Raw genomic sequence first — 17,604 nt, 5'->3', positions numbered from 1 at the left:
TCTCTGTTCTCATTTGATTTAAAACAATTTAGGATGTTTACATGAATTTAAAGAATGTTTTCAAAGTCTTTTAAGAAATGGAACAGATGGGAAGCTGATCATGTTTGATTCTATTAAAGGGATGTGAAATTGAGTCTCATAGAACCACTTTAGTTTATGGCAAAAAAAAATTTAACCACAAAGGAAAGGTTCAGATAACACTCAATCTTTTTAATACTCTCTCTCCTGTTAAATGCCTAGTATTCCCAAAGGTAAATAGCAAAACACTTTCTTCACCAGTTTCGGAAAGCAAATATTTTATATCTCTAATCTTGGAGAAATGATTTAACCTTCAAACTAAATTCTATATAACCTAGGAATTTGAAAAAAAAAAAATACGCCTTTGATGTGATTTTATCAAGATATTAGGTTTCACTTATCGTAATGTTTGGAGGTTAATTGTGTTATGTACAAAAGCTAATGAAATAAGTAAAAAGTTTATAGTGAAACCATTTGAAAGAATGGATTCTCCTATATAAATCAACTGATTTTTAAATTTATATTTGCCTTTATTATTTCATACATACTTAGGTAAGTGAATGTCACAGACTCTGAATTCAGACTTTTTAAGTTTTTAAATTAACCTGCTTTCCTCAGATACATGTTTTGGACTGGGTTTGATAACATCTAAGGGAAATATTGGGCTCCTTCTCTTAAGAGTTAAACCCATGTAGACATGTGAGGCCGGAAATGACTTAACATTGAAACTATGATTTTGCTGGTAAATTTCAATTTAAAAATCTTCAGATGACTCAACACTTTCATTGAGACAAATAAGAAATAAAAACATTATGAATACTTAAATATATAAAAGAGAATATTTTAATTGAGTGTTTTAAATCATAAATCTGAACTCTTTAAAAAATTGTGATGACATTGTAAAAAGGTATGTTTCATGCTTACCTGTCAGTTATATTTAATCTTAGTTGTCTCAATACTTCAGTGATATTCTATATTGATAGTCATATGTGAATTATTTACTTTATGTACTTCAGAAAAATTAGCAAGAGTTTGGAGGATTCTACAATTTAAGACAATTAAACCAATCAATAGCCAAACCTTGGTAGAGAAAAGGTATTGTGGGAAGACTTCAGGGATGTTTGTCAAAATTTAAAATGACTAATTCCTTGACAGAATATAGAGACAAAATCCTCTGCGAGAAAGGAGGAAGAAAATCTCACTTTTGAAATTCCCAGTTATTGTTTATATTCAGTAAGTTTTGGAGTAGGGAAAGGAAGTTAGGAAGCACATGAGGGCAGCCAATGTCTACTGAGCCTTGGACAATCAGAACTATGTGTCAGAGACCCTAATATTTGTCACAGAAAAGTCTGGGAAAAAAGTATGCTTCGGGCCAAGGAAAAATCTACAGCTTTAGCTGCTGGTGTTAGTAGAAATTCTCCTTTTAGTAGAAACTCAGAAGAGTTTGATAATGAAGAAATATTATTCTGATACCACTCAGCAATCCATAAATTCATGCTGCTGAGTGTTGTTCTCCTTAATTTAATGCATTTATATATTTCTAGGCAATTAAGTGCATGAAAAAGATAGGAAATCAGGAAAATTGCAAATTATAAGGCATATTAAACATTGTATTTTAAGTTCTACACTTGGTCTTAGCTGTCTGTTGCAGAAGACACCCATGATAGATCATAAATCAAATAAGGATTAACTGTGCTTTGTTCATTTTTTTAGCTGTATTGTCTTGAGCATGTTATTAAACACCTTTGAACCTCAGTTCTTGATGTGAAATAAATATTATCATAATGACTTCCCTATAAGTTTATTTTAGGAATTAAATATAATACTTTATACTTGAGAAACTAGTGGAAACTAGGCACATAGTCATTACAGGTAAATGATGATGAATTAGTGATAATGCATTTTTAATTTTTTATTTATTTTTATTGAAGTATAGTTGACATGTAATATTATATAAGCTACAGGTGTACAATGTAGTGATTCACAATTTTTTCATTGATAAATAATGTCATCATTCCTTTCCCTCTGAAAGATTCAACTCCTGTCATTCTTTTGTAGAAAAGCTAATTGTTGTTGTTTACTCACTAAGTCGTGTCTGACTTTGTGAACCCATGGACTGTAGCCTGTCAGGCTCCTCTCTCCATGGGATTTCCCAGGCAAGAATACTGAAGTGGGTTGCCATTTCCTTCTCCAGGAGATCTTCCCAACCCAGGGATCAAACCCAAGTGTCTTGCATTAGCAAGTGGGTTTCTTTCACCGCTGAGCCACCAGGGAAGCCCAGAAAACTAATTAGATCTATTTATTTTTCTGTTTAGATTTACACAGTTGACTCATTTTCTCTTACAGTATAAATTCAACATGTTGAATGATTTTCTACCATTTGCCTGCCTTTTATTCTACCAGGATCTCTAGTTTTAAGTGAGTGCTATTTAAAGTTTCCGCACTTGGCCCTGATCCATTGGGTAAGTTTTAATCTGAATGTTTGCTCCATACTGGTCTCCTCTGGGTCTTTGGATAACATCTTCTAAAAATCATTTAATGCATTTTATCACCACATTATAATACTGCCATGTGCGGCCCCATGCCTTTATGTCACCCCAGTTTCTAACTCATTCCCTTATTCCAGTAAAGACAACTGACTTTTATTTGGGAGTGTTTTATGGAAAAACTCGTATGTCTAATCTCTGACAAATTTTGATTTTATACCAAATTTGTTGCAAGTTCAATAAAATAATCCTAATATTTATTTTGTATAAATAATATTGCAGAAATTCTTCTATATGCCAGCTTTTCTTAGTATATCACAGTTATTATTATTATTTTTTTTATGAATCAAAGATAGATAACCTGGGATTATTAAGGCTCTCTTGTCAACAATCCTGACCCTTCTCTGCGCTTTCAGTGGCATGGACTCTGTTTAGTGGATGTGCCTGACAGTAGCAATCCATTACAAGTGCTTTAGAAGCAGACATAAGTAAAATAGCCTAAACCACATCCATTGTTAATAATTGATGCTTATTTATTATTGGCAACTATTGATTAAAGGCCTAAAAGGAAGTTCTTTGTGTATTGACTTTGGAACCTTTGCCTTGCTGTATAGAAACAAGGCTGCAGCAGCATGAACTTAACAGAACTGTGTCACAATTCTTAAAAAGTTAAGCAGTCGTTAAAGAGACAAGATGCAGTTGAGTCCATGCATAGAAACAGGTTGTCCTTGAAGAAATGTCACAAAATAATCCTCTGAAGATTTAAAAAAAAAAAAAAAAAAGCTGACTTGTTACTAAAGCCACAATTACATTGAGAACTGTTTTATTCTAGAAGCTTTAAGTATGTTTATTCCACACTTTGGGCTTCCCAGTTTGGTGCTGGCGGTTAGGAGCATGCCTGCCAATGAAGGAGACATGCGACATGGTTTTGATCCCTCGGTCGGGAAGGCCCCTTGGGGCATGGCCACCCACACCAGTGTTATTGCCTGGAGAATCCCATGGACAGAGGAACCTGGTGGGATACAGTTACAAAGAGTCAGACACGGCTGAAGCAGCTTAGCACGCGAGCACATACTCACGCATTTTACGTGTTACATAAATATTATTGAAATTGCAGTTTATCAACTGTTTACAATATCAGTCATTTTGCTTGAAATATTTTCATTTTACTTGTTTTCCTCTTAACTTCAAACTTCTATCACTTTCATCCTGTGATGTAACAGGAGCTTGCAAATATACTAATGAAATAGTAAGACCACTATAAAATGGTCTCCATGCTTAATGTGGCTTCTTGAGAAATTAGACAAATAATAGAAGAGAAAAGGGTTAAAAGGGAGAGCAAACTAGGACAAAACAATATTTTGTGATATAATAAACATTAAATCGGGGCATAATTGAACAATTAAATCCCAGAATTGGAGCTATCATTAACTAGCTTGTGTCACTTCATTTTTCAGTGTTTGTTACTTCCTATATGTAAAATGAGTGAAGACAAAAATTTGTCTTAATTCTCAAACAGGATATTGTGTATAGTAAATGACAAAATAAATGAAGAGCCAAACTAAAAGGTATGAAAATTTAAAACGAGAACAAAAGTGAAAGGTGGGGCTTTAACACTTCTTTGGGCCTAACAGAGAAAAGACATGATGGACAATGAAAATACAAGGTAATTGATTAAAAACAATTATAAAAGTGGTTTTAATATGTGAATATAGTCGTCAATAATTTTGAATGTAAAGTTGTTTTTAAAAAAGTCTTTGGAAGAATATGAATTAGAATATTTAAACCAAATTGCTTCAATGTCAGTAATTTACCCTGTTTGGAACATAAGCAACTAATAAAATATGTTTGTTTGAACTGGAATGCTGCCCTTTTATTATGTGCATGAAATGCATTCTTAATGGTTTGTTTATTGAGTGACTTTAGAAAATCCAGTCAAGAGAAAAATCATCAAAATTGTCTCTTTTCACAGCCTTTATTTTAAAGTCTATTTTATCTGATATGAGTATTGCGACTCCTGCTTTCTTTTGGTCTCCGTTTGCGTGAAATATTTTTTTCCAGCCCTTCACTTTTAGTCTGGATGTGTCCCTTGTTTTGAGGTGGGTCTCTTGTAGACAGCATATATAGGGGTCTTGTTTTTGTATCCATTCAGCCAGTCTTTGTCTTTTGATTGGGGCATTCAATCCATTTACATTTAAGGTAATTATTGATAGGTATGGTCCTGTTGCCATTTACTTTGTTGTTTTGGGTTCGCGTTTATACAAATCTGTTATTTCTGAGAGCAAGTAGATTTAAAATCTGCTGCCTCTGTTTGCCAAATGTTGAAGCATCAAAATGTTCCCAGTGCATAGCACCACTTACTACACTTTAGGAGCATGATTCATACATGGATCATTTGTAATCCATTTTTGTAACTTGAACTAACTTTAAATATGTCATCCACCATGTTTATATATCAGTGGGCACTCTCTGGGCAAGACAAATACCACCTGAAAATAATTTTTTGATCTCTCATCATTGGAACTCTGCCACACAGAATTCATTTACAGGCAAGGTTGCCAGATGAAAGCATTTAGTCATTTTGGAGTAGTAAGAAAATTAAACTTACTGGCTAATAACTTGTGACATGCTATTTGAAGTACATGCAAAATGTAGTGTAACCTCTGACTAGTTGTGAAAAAGAACTGCATCATTAAAAATGAACATCTTAAAGCAGAAAACAAGAAAAGTCAGGTGTGAATTTCCTTTAGTTCAACTTTCATTAAAACCAAGTGTTTTTCACTATATTAAGTTTTAAGGCAGAATTCCAGATTATACTTCTCACACTGTGAAAAGATATTGAGAATAAACTCTAAAAATTTGCCAAGATAACAATGCATAAAAGGTTTTAGTTTGCATTAAAGTCAAAGAGACTTATGGCAGGTTTTTTTTTTTTAAAGCAACTCCACTTTTTTGATATTGCTTTAATCAAAATTAACAGGCCTACACTGTAAAAGTATTTCACAACAGGATGTAAATAAGTAGAAAACAACAGGTTTTATTCTTTTCTTGGTAAGGCAAAGAATTTGCTGAAGTAATTTGTGCCATTTTTAAAAATTATAACTTTGAGATATCATTTATAAACTAATAACAGAGCTAGGAGTTTGATATCATTGTTTTATTATAAAGAAAACATACTTGTTATTGTAATGATATATGATAGCATTAAGCTATAATTTCTTAAATCATGACTCATTTGCCCTAGAAGTGTGCAACGTAATTTAGTCCTTAATTTTTGCATGACAGAGGTTATTTATCAGTATCACCACAATTATTGTCATTCTATTTTTACCATATTTTATTTTCCATGGTTTCTATATTAAATGTATTAGCTCATTCAGTCCTTACATCACACTGACAAGTGTTTATGTAATTTTACATAAGAGGAAACATGAACTTATAAAGTAGAAGCAACTTTGTTATAGAGCTATAAAGTTGGGAGAACAAAATGTAAATCCAGATATGCTCACTATATTGTCCTGAGCCACTATTTTGTATGTTTCCTTCTTTTCTGGAATATGGATCTTGCCATCAAAACAAATGGTTTCTAGAATGATAGAGACTTTATACTAGCTCTAAAAATAAGGTAAAAAGCCAGGCATGACCTTCGTAAGTACTTCTTTAACACCAGGCTAAGGGATATGATGCTGTTAAAGAGCTGTACTCAAAATACCAGCAAATATGGAAAACTAAGCAGTGGCCACAGGATTGGAAAAGTCGTTTTCATTCCAATCCCAAAGAAGGACAACGCCAAAGAATGTTCAAACTACTGCACAATTGCATTCATTTCACATGCTAGCAAAGTAATGCTCAAAATTCTCCAAGCCAGGCTTCAACAGTATGTGAACCAAGGATTTCCAGATGTTCAAGCTGGATTTAGAAAAGGCAGAGGAACCAGAGATCAAACTGTGAATATCTGTTGGATCATAGAAAAAGCTAAAGAATTCCAGGAAAATGTCTGCTTCTGCTTCATTGACTATGCTAAAGCCTTTGACTATGTGGATCACAACAAACTGTGGAAAATTATTAAAGGGATGGGAATACCAGATACCACCTTACCTGACTCCTGAGAAACTTGTATGTAGGGCAAGAAGCAACAGTTAGAACTGGACATGGAACAAAGGACTGGTTGCAAATTGGGAAAAGGCTAAGTCAAGGCTGTATATTGTCAACCCTGCTTATTTAACTTATATGCAGAGTACATCATGCAAAAGGCTGGGCTGGATGAAGCACAAGCTGGAATCAAGATTGCTGGGAGAAGTATCAATAACCTCAGACATGCAGATGACACAACCTTTATGGCAGAAAGTGAAGAGGGAATAAAGAGCCTCTTGATGAAGGTGAAAGAGGAGAGTGAAAAAGCTGGCTTAAAACTCAAGATTCAAAAAATTAAGATCATGGCATCTGGTCCTATCACTTCATGGCGTATAGATGGGGAAACAATGGAAACCATGAGAGACTATTTTCTTGGGCTCCAAAATCACTGCAGATGGTGAGTCAGCCATGAAATTAAAAGATGCTTGCTCTTTGGAAGAAAAGCTATGGCCAACCTAGACAGTGTATTAAAAAGCAGAGACATTACTTTTCTGACAAAGGTCCATATAGTCAAAGCTATGTTTTTTCCAGTAGTCATGTATAGATGTGAGAGTTGGACCACAAGGAAGGCTGAACGCCAAAGAATTGATGCTTTTGAGCTGTGGTGTTGAAGAGGACTCTCGAGAGTCCCCTGGGCTTCAAGGAGATCAAACTAGTCAATCCTAAAGGAAATCAATCCTGAATATTCATAGAAGATCTAATACTATGGCCACCTGATGTGAAGAACCAGCTCATTAGAAAAGACCCTGATGCTGGGAAAGACTGGAAGCAGTAGAAGGGGATGATAGAGGACAAGATGGTTGGGTGGCATCACTGATCCAATGGACATGAGTTTTAGCAAGCTCTGGGAGATTGTGAAGGACAGGAAAGCTTGGCAAGCTGTAGTTCATGCACAACTGAGCAACTAAACAACAAAGGGGTATGCCTCAGTAAATATTAACAAAAGGACCAAGAAAACTCTAAAACAATATCTGTAACTGCGTATCTGTATATTTCCACCCTGATATCCAATAGCCCCCTCAAACTAAATCTGCTCAAAATAATTACATCAATTGATTCATCCTCTTCACCAATATTTTTGTCCACATATGTTCTCTCTTCTTAAGAAATAAGTGCATTACTCATGTAGGTAACCACGAGACAAGAAATGCTGAAAAAAGTAATATCTTTCTAGGAAGTTGCACCCCAGTAAGATAGCACTATGAAAGACAGAGGTAACTCTGGGTAGAGAGCAGTTGTCTCTGGATTTTCTCACTCTGGCCAACAAAAGTCAAGGTGCAGGTATTTCCCACACCCAGAGCACTCTCACATTTTTTCCCAGACACTGTCCTATTTGGCTGTTTTATTCTGCTTAATGATCAAGGAATTTGAATTATGTAAACTACTCTCCTTTGCATTTAAATGCAGCTGCATACAATCTGCTCTATAAATGGGAAGTAAATTCACCTATTTCCATTTTTTCCCACTACAAACACACATATATGAGTGCCTATTGGTGGCATAGGGGAACCATAACTTCAGCAAACACTTTATTCAGAAAAAAATAAGAAAAAAAAAAAAAAATACCGTGTCACTGGTCCATGGCAATGATAAACTCCTGTGGGTGGATCCTGCTTCTCTGATAGCATAAAAGTTGGTTAGCTAGAAGGATGTTGACTATGATTGTGAATCAAATTCTGTTTCCAAAAACTGGAATAGTTATAGTTAAGTAAAAAGTTAACTAGTTAACTAACAATAGTTATAGTTAAATAAAAAGAGAAACAAAATGCTTTGTGACTAATATAAACACGCAAAATTCTGAGAGCAGAGAGTACAGATTAAAGAGAGGTAAGTGAAGTTGCTCAGTCGTGTCCGACTCTTTGTGACCCCGTGGACGGTAGCCTACCAGTCTCCTCCATCCAAGGGATTTTCCGGGCAAGAGTACTGGAGTGGGTTGCCATTTCCTTCTCCAGGGGATCTTTCCAACCCAGGGATCGAACCCAGGTCTCCTGCATTGCAGGCAGATGCTTTACCCTCTGAGCCACCAGGGAACCCCAAAGAGAGGTAAACTCTAGAGTAAATGGATGAATGATTATTGGGGAGGTGGGGGAGACAGAGAAATGCTATTTTATGTACCTCTTCAAAGGCAGGATGAATAAATTTTAGCAAGCAGATGGAGGGGCATAAGATCACCATCCAGCACAAAAGCTGAGTAGAGACCTAGGAATGCAAGTAATCCATAGATTAGTGAGTACACACTGTGAAAACTCTAGTTCCTAACATAGCTCCACTCCTCCATCCAACATGTGCTTTCCCCCCCACCCCCCGAAATCACCATATTTCACCTTTTTATTTAGCATCAATATCCTCACCTTTCATTATAACATGTCATCTATATTTTATTATGCTCTACTGTAAAATCCTCAAAAATTGGGAATGTGTGGGTTGATCTGTATTCAGCCAAATGAGACATAGCTAAGGATGGAAAAATATTTAGGATAAGCAGACACACTAATCGTTTTTATACCTCAATTTAAAAAAAAAGAAAAGTTTAGTTATCTCTCTAGCTTTCAAAATAGCTCTTTAAAAGTAACTCTTATTGAATATATTCCTTTAAATTATATTTAAAAAACCTTCTTATCACAAGCAGGTACTCAGATATTTTAACTTTTCTATTGATTTCCCTTTACCGAAATCTCATTTTTTACTCCAATGTTTCATAACCCAATGTTTCTCAAATTTTCTTTATAGTTTAATACAATTTGAAATTTTAAAATACATTAATAAATAACAAATACACCAACATTAGGTTAAAATAAATGATAGTTGAGAAAGTTGAGAATCACTGGAAGATTTCTAAATGCCTTAAAAATGTTTATGATTTTAAGAACATAATTCTTGATATACATAGAAAAAGAATTGTATGTGATATGTGGGTATGTGTGTATGTGATTCTATTCAATTTGGGGCCTATACATCCTCTCAGACATTGAGACCTGTCTCAGAAACCTTTCATTGTGTATTACTTTACTCAAAGTAGCTCCTGTAGTGTGAAATGATCCTCCATTTGTTCATGAAAAGACAATTTTCTTTCAACGTAATTAAGTATTTGTACTTATGGATGGATTTTCTTTTGATTATTTTATTTTATTTCATGTAATACAATGGTATTTTGCAGTAAAGAAAATATACTGCTGTAAAATAAAACCTCCAATGTTCATGTTTCATGCTTTTTTCTCATGAAATATTTTTATTAAGGAATGCTTTCTTAGCTATATTATATTTAAAGTTTTACCATTTACATAACTTTTTCACTCAACAAAAATTGCCATATATAGTAAAACTGAAAGTTCAACCATATAAACAGTGTGAGCTCTTACAGAAACCAATAATGTATAGGTGAAACCAAACTGATTTAATATCATGGAAATAGATGAGTGGTATTTTTGTTTTTGCTTTTTGAGTGAGAGAAGAACTTCTGTAGCATTCTCTTCAATTGAGAATATATTGGATGTGCAGATTCCTATTCTGAACTTCAGAGAATTTTTACTGCTAAGATAATTATTACAACTTTCATGTATTCAACTTTACTACTGACTCAGGTTTTGAAGCACTTGACCCTAAAGTCATATTTATTTTCAATTCCTGTTTAATGAATATACTTATAATTCATCATTTAATTGCATCACATAGGTGAATTTCTGGATCATTTTATTAGACATTCAGGGAATAATTAAACCACATCAATCAGCTCCAGAAAGACTTTTATTTCCTGAATTTTGTTTCTAAAATTAACTTTCTGCTTTCAGACACATTCTTTGTATACTTAGCATTGTACCACCCAGAAAATTTTTGGAAAATTTCATCACCTTTAATTTTTTTTAATCTCAATTATTTATCAATTCTTCACTCATCAAGTCCAACTCACTCATTTAACAGCTTGAATGTTGTAATAAATCTATTGAGAGTTCAAGGATATTGCTATTCACAGTTTTCAGCTTTGAAATGTAGACAGATATGAATTATTATGTATCATATTATATACCATTATATGTAAATGATTATTATATATTTAAGTATAGTATTAGATAGTTTATATAAATATACGTATCATTATATATGCTCACATGCAAATGATATCTATCTACATACAATCTATCAATCTAAAACTATCTGTGCATTGTACCTGCCTTTAACATCTCACAAAATATCACCCAATGTTTTTACCATTTTGATTATTTGGAACCTGGTATTGATATTTCTTAGAAAATGTAACAGACCCTGAGCAGAATTCATAGTTGTTCGCAAGGAAGAATATAATATACACAGTTTACATGATATTGAATATATCCAAGATGCTCATACTTTTGAGTGAGAAAAGATAAATTTAAATGGAGGGTGATATATGTCATAACTTTAATTTGTTTAACATCAAAGATAGTCAAGGAAAAGAGTAGCATTATAGGAGCATAAATGTGAGGTCATGATCTCCACTCTGTTTTTTTGAAGTCTCTCTCTCAAACACATTTACCAGATATTAAACTCAGATTTTTAGATCTTAAAAAAAAAAACACCATGCATAGATTTCATTTTCTTATGGACTCCTCGCAGAATCAGGTTAAGCAAGCAGTATTTGTTAGTAAACACAAAGCAGCCACTCCCATTTTCCACCCTGTCTTGAGCTGATAATAGCTGTGAAACACATCACAAGACTACAATGCGAGGAACAGGACTATTCCATTTTGAATTTCTTTCTGCACTAGCAATGGGGCATAACATTCATTGTTATGAGACATCACATGTGTACCATATCTCAAAAAAGTACTATAGTAATGATAGCTTACAGTGAATGGTGTCGGATTCGTGATCTCCAAAAAAGATTTACCTTCCGGACCAGAGACCAGGTTTGATCTCTCAAGAGCCTTTGTACAGCAGAGTTTTATTAAAGTGAAAGGGGGCAGAGAAAGCTTCTGACATAGACATCACAGGGGATTGACAATGCCCCCTTCGCTAGTGTTAGCAAGGGAGTTACATACTTTTAAATTACTTATTACAATAAATTAAAAGAATGTCTCAAGATTGTAAAGATCTTACTAGACCCACTCCCATAATTTACAAGAAATAAATTTTTTTTATGTGAATAAGACTAAGGAATGTACAGGAAAAAAAGATGTTTGCCCTTTCCTGCTCCTTGAGAATTCCAGACCCCTCTTTGCACTTCAAAAGCCCCAGACCCCTTTCTCCTCCTCAGGGAGCCCGGATTTCTTATCAACATGCCTAGGAATTGACTCTCTCACCCTCCCCCCCCCCTTTTCTTTTAGGATAATTATGTTGCCAAGAGAAAGGGGCATCATTTTCACTCCATCACTACTTTCTGTTGTTGAGGGGCATGGTCCCTAAGTTATTGAGGGAACATATTCTTCTAACCCTCATATTAAGGGTCTCTGATCCAGGGACCCCAAGTAGTAGTTGAAGGAGGTTGTGGCACTCATAGGAGCCTGGACAACCATTTATAACTTAAAAGCTTTCAAACAGTTAGAAACAAATCCAGTTACAGTTACAGATGTAAGGCAAAATAGTCATTAAACCAAGTTAAAACATAGTGAAAATTAAAAGTTACATTAAGTCCATAGTAACACCAGTCCATTTTAGGATTGTTAGATGTCTCAGATTAAGAAAAGGCATCACATATGATTGTTGTTGGTGAAGGTTTTTGCAGAGTTGAAGAAAGTCCATTCCTTGAAGTGGAGAAACCCACCATGTTAAACCTTCAATTGATGGGGGGGCGGGGGAGGGGGGGTTGCTCCGCAGACCCATCAGTAAGACTGATTCTGGAATGCAAGATAGGAAGTGTTCAGAACACTTAAAGGCATTGTCTTTAGGGTCAAAGGGCAGACTCAGGACTTTTGGAGTCAGCAGAAGCAACCCCACCTAGATTCTCAGGTCCATCTTGGTCCTGTGGCTTCTTTAACTCAAAGGCTGGGTGAGGAGTTAACCTGGTAATGTCTGTTGAAAAGCTAAAAGCTGAGTCACATGGTTAATTTTAAGCCTTCTGGATCTACAACAATCAGTTCAGTTCAGTTAAGTTCAATTGCTCAGTCATGTCTGACTCTGTGACCTCATGGACTGCAGCATGCCAGGCCTCCCTGTCGATCACCAGCTCGCAGAGTTTACTCAAACGCATCTCCATTGAGTCAGTGATGCCATCCAACCATCTCATCCTCTGTTGTCCCCTTCTCTCACCTTCAATCTTTCCCAGCATCAGGGTCTTTTCAGATGAGTCACCTCTTCCCATCAGGTGGCTAAAGTATTGGAGTTGCAGCTTCAAAATCAGTCCTTCCAATGAACAACCAGGACTGATCTCCTTTAGGATGGACTGGTTGGATCTCCTTACAGTCCAAGGGACTCTCAAGAGTCCTCTCCAATACCACAGTTCAAAATCATCAATTCTTCTGTGCTCAGCTTTCTTTAGTCCAACTCTCACATCCATACAGGACTACTGGAAAAACCATAGCTTTGACTAGACGGACTTTTGTTGGCAAAGTAATGTCTCTGCTTTTTAATATGTTATCTAGCTTGGTCTACCTTTCCTTCCAAGGAGTAAGCGTCTTTTAATTTCATGGCTGCAATCACCATCTGCAATGATTTTGGAGGCCCCAAAATAAAGTCTGACACTGTTTCCACTGTTTCCCCAGCTATTTGCCATGAAGTGAGGGGACCGTATAACATGATCTCAGTTTTCTGAATGTTGAGCTTTAAGCCAACTTTTTCACTCTCCTCTTTCACTTTCATCAAGAGGCTCTTTAGTTCTTCTTCGTTTTGCAGAAGGGGACGGCAGAGGATGAGATGGTTGGATGGCATTAGTGACTCAATTGACATGTTTGAGTAAACTCCAGGAGTTGGTGATGGATAGAGAGGCCTGTTGTGCTGCAGTCTATGGGGTCACAAAGAGTTGGACAGGACAGAGCAATCAAACTGAACTGACTGATACCATCTGAGCCAGTTGCAACAGTGTTTTTAAAGACTGATTTGGTCCAAATGCCTGTTTTCATAGCTTATGGCAGATATCTGGAGCTGATTGAGTGAGAAATCTATCCTTTAAGATCATTTCTCCCTCTGTAATTTTGGGATCAATGTCAGTAAACATGCGGAGAGCCTCCAGTGGTATATACTAGGGATTTACCATGAGTTTCCCTCTCTCCCTGTTCTACATCAGCCAACTTAGCATAATTTAAAGTATTAGTGTGTGCTCACTTGAGTCCTTCAGGAACACATACAGCAAAGTGGCTCTGTTACGGGAACTGCTTGGCCCCCTGTAGGAAGGGGGGCTATTAGGTGTTCCCTCTTTTCCCTTGTTTCACATTCAAGCCATTCATCTCCAAAAGTAGTAGCTTCCCCCCAAACTTAAGTTTTGAGTCAGCAGTCACGTCTGTCCCAAGACATATATTACATCTCTCCAAGTAAGGTCATAAAGTAAAGTTAGTCCCGTAAAGGCTTCTATGTACTTTTCTGGATTCTCTAGACAGTCTCAAGTGCAATTGGGACTGTTTGAATTTCTACCAAGACTGAGGCAACCCCTTCCTGGAAGGGTGCCTTGATTCTTAGCCTGTTCAGTTGGGAGCCCCAGATACAGGAGCAAAGTAAGAGAAGAGGAGACAGCTGAAGGTTTCAAACCCAAATCTGCATCCTTAGGACATAAGTCTGGAATGTCTCACAAAGAGATAAAGAGCAACACATATAACACTTCTACCCATTTCTCTTGTTTTCTACAGAATTGGTCTACTTGTAAAACATAATAATTGAGATCCTTCAACAGGTCAGCATTCCCCATCTTCCAAAGGATACCGTGGCCATTCAGTATCACAGAAGAAAAACAGGCATGTCTCTTTTAAACTCTGGGGATCAAACTTGTCCCCTAAAATACATTTTAAAGGTTCTGGAACTGCTGGCTCACATCAGTATGAGGAAAAAAAGCAGCATCCATCAGCCATGGCTTTTTTTCACCAGCAGCATCCTTCCCTGCTCTAGATGGGGGTGTAGACAGACTCTCCACTGAAGCTCTCCTTTCCTGGTCAGACTTCAGTTCAGTTCAGTCGCTCAGTCACGTCCAACTCTCTGTGAACCCATAGACTGCAGCATGCCAGGCCTCCCTGTCCATCATCAATTCCTGGAGTTTACTCAAACTCATCTCCATTGAGTCGGTGATGCCATCCAACCATTTCATCCTCTGTTGTCCCCTTCTCCTCCTGCCTTCAATCTTTCCAAGCACCAGGATCTTTTCATGTGTGTCAGCTCTTTGTATCAGGTGGCCAAAGTATTGGAGTTTCAGCTTCAGCATCAGTCCTTCCAATGAACACCCAGGACTGATCTCCTTTAGGATGAACTGGTTGGATCTCCTTGCAGTCCAAGGGACTCTCAAGAGTCTTCTCCAACACCACAGTTCAAAAGCATCAATTCTTCAGTGCTCAGCTTTCTTCACAGTCCAACTCTCGCATCCATACATGAGTACTGGAAAAACCATAGCCTTGACAAGATGTCCCTTTGTTGGCAAAGAAATATCTCTGCCTTTTAATATGCTGTCTAGTTTGGTCATAACTTTCCTTCTAAGGAGTAAGCATCTTTTAATTTTATGGCTGCAATCACCATCTGCAGTGATTTTGGAGCCCCCCAAAATAAAGTCAGCCACTGTTTCCTTTGTTTCCCCATCTACTTGCCATGAAGTGATGGGACCAGATGCCATGATCTTAGTTTTCTGAATGTTGAGCTTTAAGGACTTAGTCTGTCCCTTACCGATGCAGGTGCCTTACTCTTCCCTTCCGGTTCTACCACCGAGGCGAGGTGGAGATGCACCAGCGGTAGACCTGATGGCATCCCAGGCTGATTTAGTTCTATACCACCAAGACTTTTGTCTGATTTGCCCTTTTCCTCTGATGCCACCTGGGGTGGAGCACAGTAGCTTTTGGAATGCCTTCCAAGCTAGGACTACTAGGGGAGGCATCCATCTCATGTGTCTGGGCACATTCCTGAGTATAATTCTGACCACTGTAGAAATGGTGAGCCATAAAGGGGCGAACAATAACCAAGATGTCCCTTCCAAGTGTCACCACGCCAGTCAATGTGATAGCAAAAGAGGTGGTGGAGGGTTGGCCAGTGAGGAAAAAGTGGTTTTTGTCCTCAAGTTACTAGGACCAATCCTTCTAGTTCATTTCCACAGATTCCACAAAAGAAATGTCTAAGGAGTTGAGACAAAAGCCACCAGAGAGCCTCCTCTGGTCCACTAAGAGCTGGCGCTACCAAGGGAAGAAGCCTATTGCATTTCTAACCTGACCAGACCCCGCAATTTCCAATCTGTGACCTCAAAAACCTCATGGTCACCAGCAGTGCTTCTCTCCACATAGACAGGAGACACAGCTGTGACAAAGACCCACTTTTAGGTCTCTGGCCCCTGAGGCAGGCAGCCAGGACCTCTAGCCCAAGAGGCATTCCTGGAGCTAGAGTTCCACCTCGTTCCCAAATGTACCCCTGTAACTTTCGGCTCCTAGTAAGGTTAGGCAGTCCCGTGACTACCAAGCTTAGAGTTTAAGTAAAAGTACATAGTAACAGCATGAATCACAAGTCCACTGAAAGTCTATGATCCAGTAGATTAGGTTGGTAGTTCTAGTTCTCCACGCAGTTGTGAAATGGCCAAAGAGACCAGGAAAGGATGACCAAGAAAGCAAAGTTCGGTCCACATGCTTTGCCCATTTCTGGCTGCTCCCCTCACAAGGACCTTGGGTGTCTCTTGGCATTGGCAGATTGGTATAAACCCCCAACAAAGCTCCCCTTTTCGGGGCTGCCTTCAGTCATTTGGAGGCAGAGCAGGGCCCATCACTTGCTTTGCGCAGGGCATGTCATTCATTCACACAAGCACACCGTAGAGTTAGTAAAGTAAAGCAGAAAACATGCATACTGAGAAAGCAGAGGGAGCTCTGAGTGTTCTTACCTTGCCCTGAAGATCCCGGACAAGCCCTCAAGATGACAGCTTACAGTGAACGGTGTCAGATTCGTGACCTCCAAAGAAGATTTAACTTCTGGACTAGGGACCAGGCTTGATCACTCAAGAGCCTTTGTGTAGCAGAGTTTTATTAAAGTGAAAAAAGGACAGAGAACATTTCTGACACAGACACCAGAACATGGATGGAGAATGCCCTCCTTGCTAGTGTTAGCAAAGGAGTTATATACTTTTTAATTACTTATTACAATAAATCAAAGGAAGGTCTCAAGGTTGTAAAGATCTTACTAGATCCACTCCCGTAATTCACATTTTAAGATCACAGGATTGGCCAGAAGGATTTCAGGAAGGAGAAATTGTCCTCAAGCAGGATACATTGCTGTTATATAATCCTCAGTACAGAGTTTAAACTGAGTTGTTTGTTGTGTAATCATCAGTTCTATGCTTAAAGAAATAAATGTTTTTTATGTAACTAAGACTAAGGAATGTAGAGGAAAAAAAGATGTTTGTCCTTTTCTCCTCTTTGAGAATTCCAGACCCCTATCTCTGCTTCAAGAGCCCCAGATCCCTTTCTCCTCCTTGGGTACCCTGGACTTCTCATCAACCTGCCTAGGAATTGACTCTCTCAGTAATCTTATTAAGAATACATTACATCACATGTGGGCTTCCCTGGTGGCTCAAAGGTTAAAGCCTCTGCCTGCAATGTGGGAGACCTGGGTTTGATCCCTGGGTCGGGATGATTCCCTTGAGAAGGAAATGGCAACCCACTCCAGTATTCTTGCCTGGAGAATCCCATGGTCACAGGAGCCTGGTGGGCTACAGTCCACCGGGTTGCAAAGAGTCGGAAACGACTGAGCGACTTCACTTTCACTTTCACACCACAGGTATCACATGCATGGTGAAATTCATTCAAGTAGAAGTCAGAAAACTCCAGGCTATTTCAGATTTTTACTTTCCATTGATTTGTTTTTCCTATAACTTCTTTTCTCCACAACA

This window comes from Dama dama, chromosome 3 (genome assembly GCF_033118175.1).
Source record: "Dama dama isolate Ldn47 chromosome 3, ASM3311817v1, whole genome shotgun sequence".
Classification (NCBI taxonomy): domain Eukaryota; kingdom Metazoa; phylum Chordata; class Mammalia; order Artiodactyla; family Cervidae; genus Dama; species Dama dama.
The sequence above is the reverse complement of the archived record's forward strand: the minus strand, read 5'-3'. Positions refer to the sequence as shown.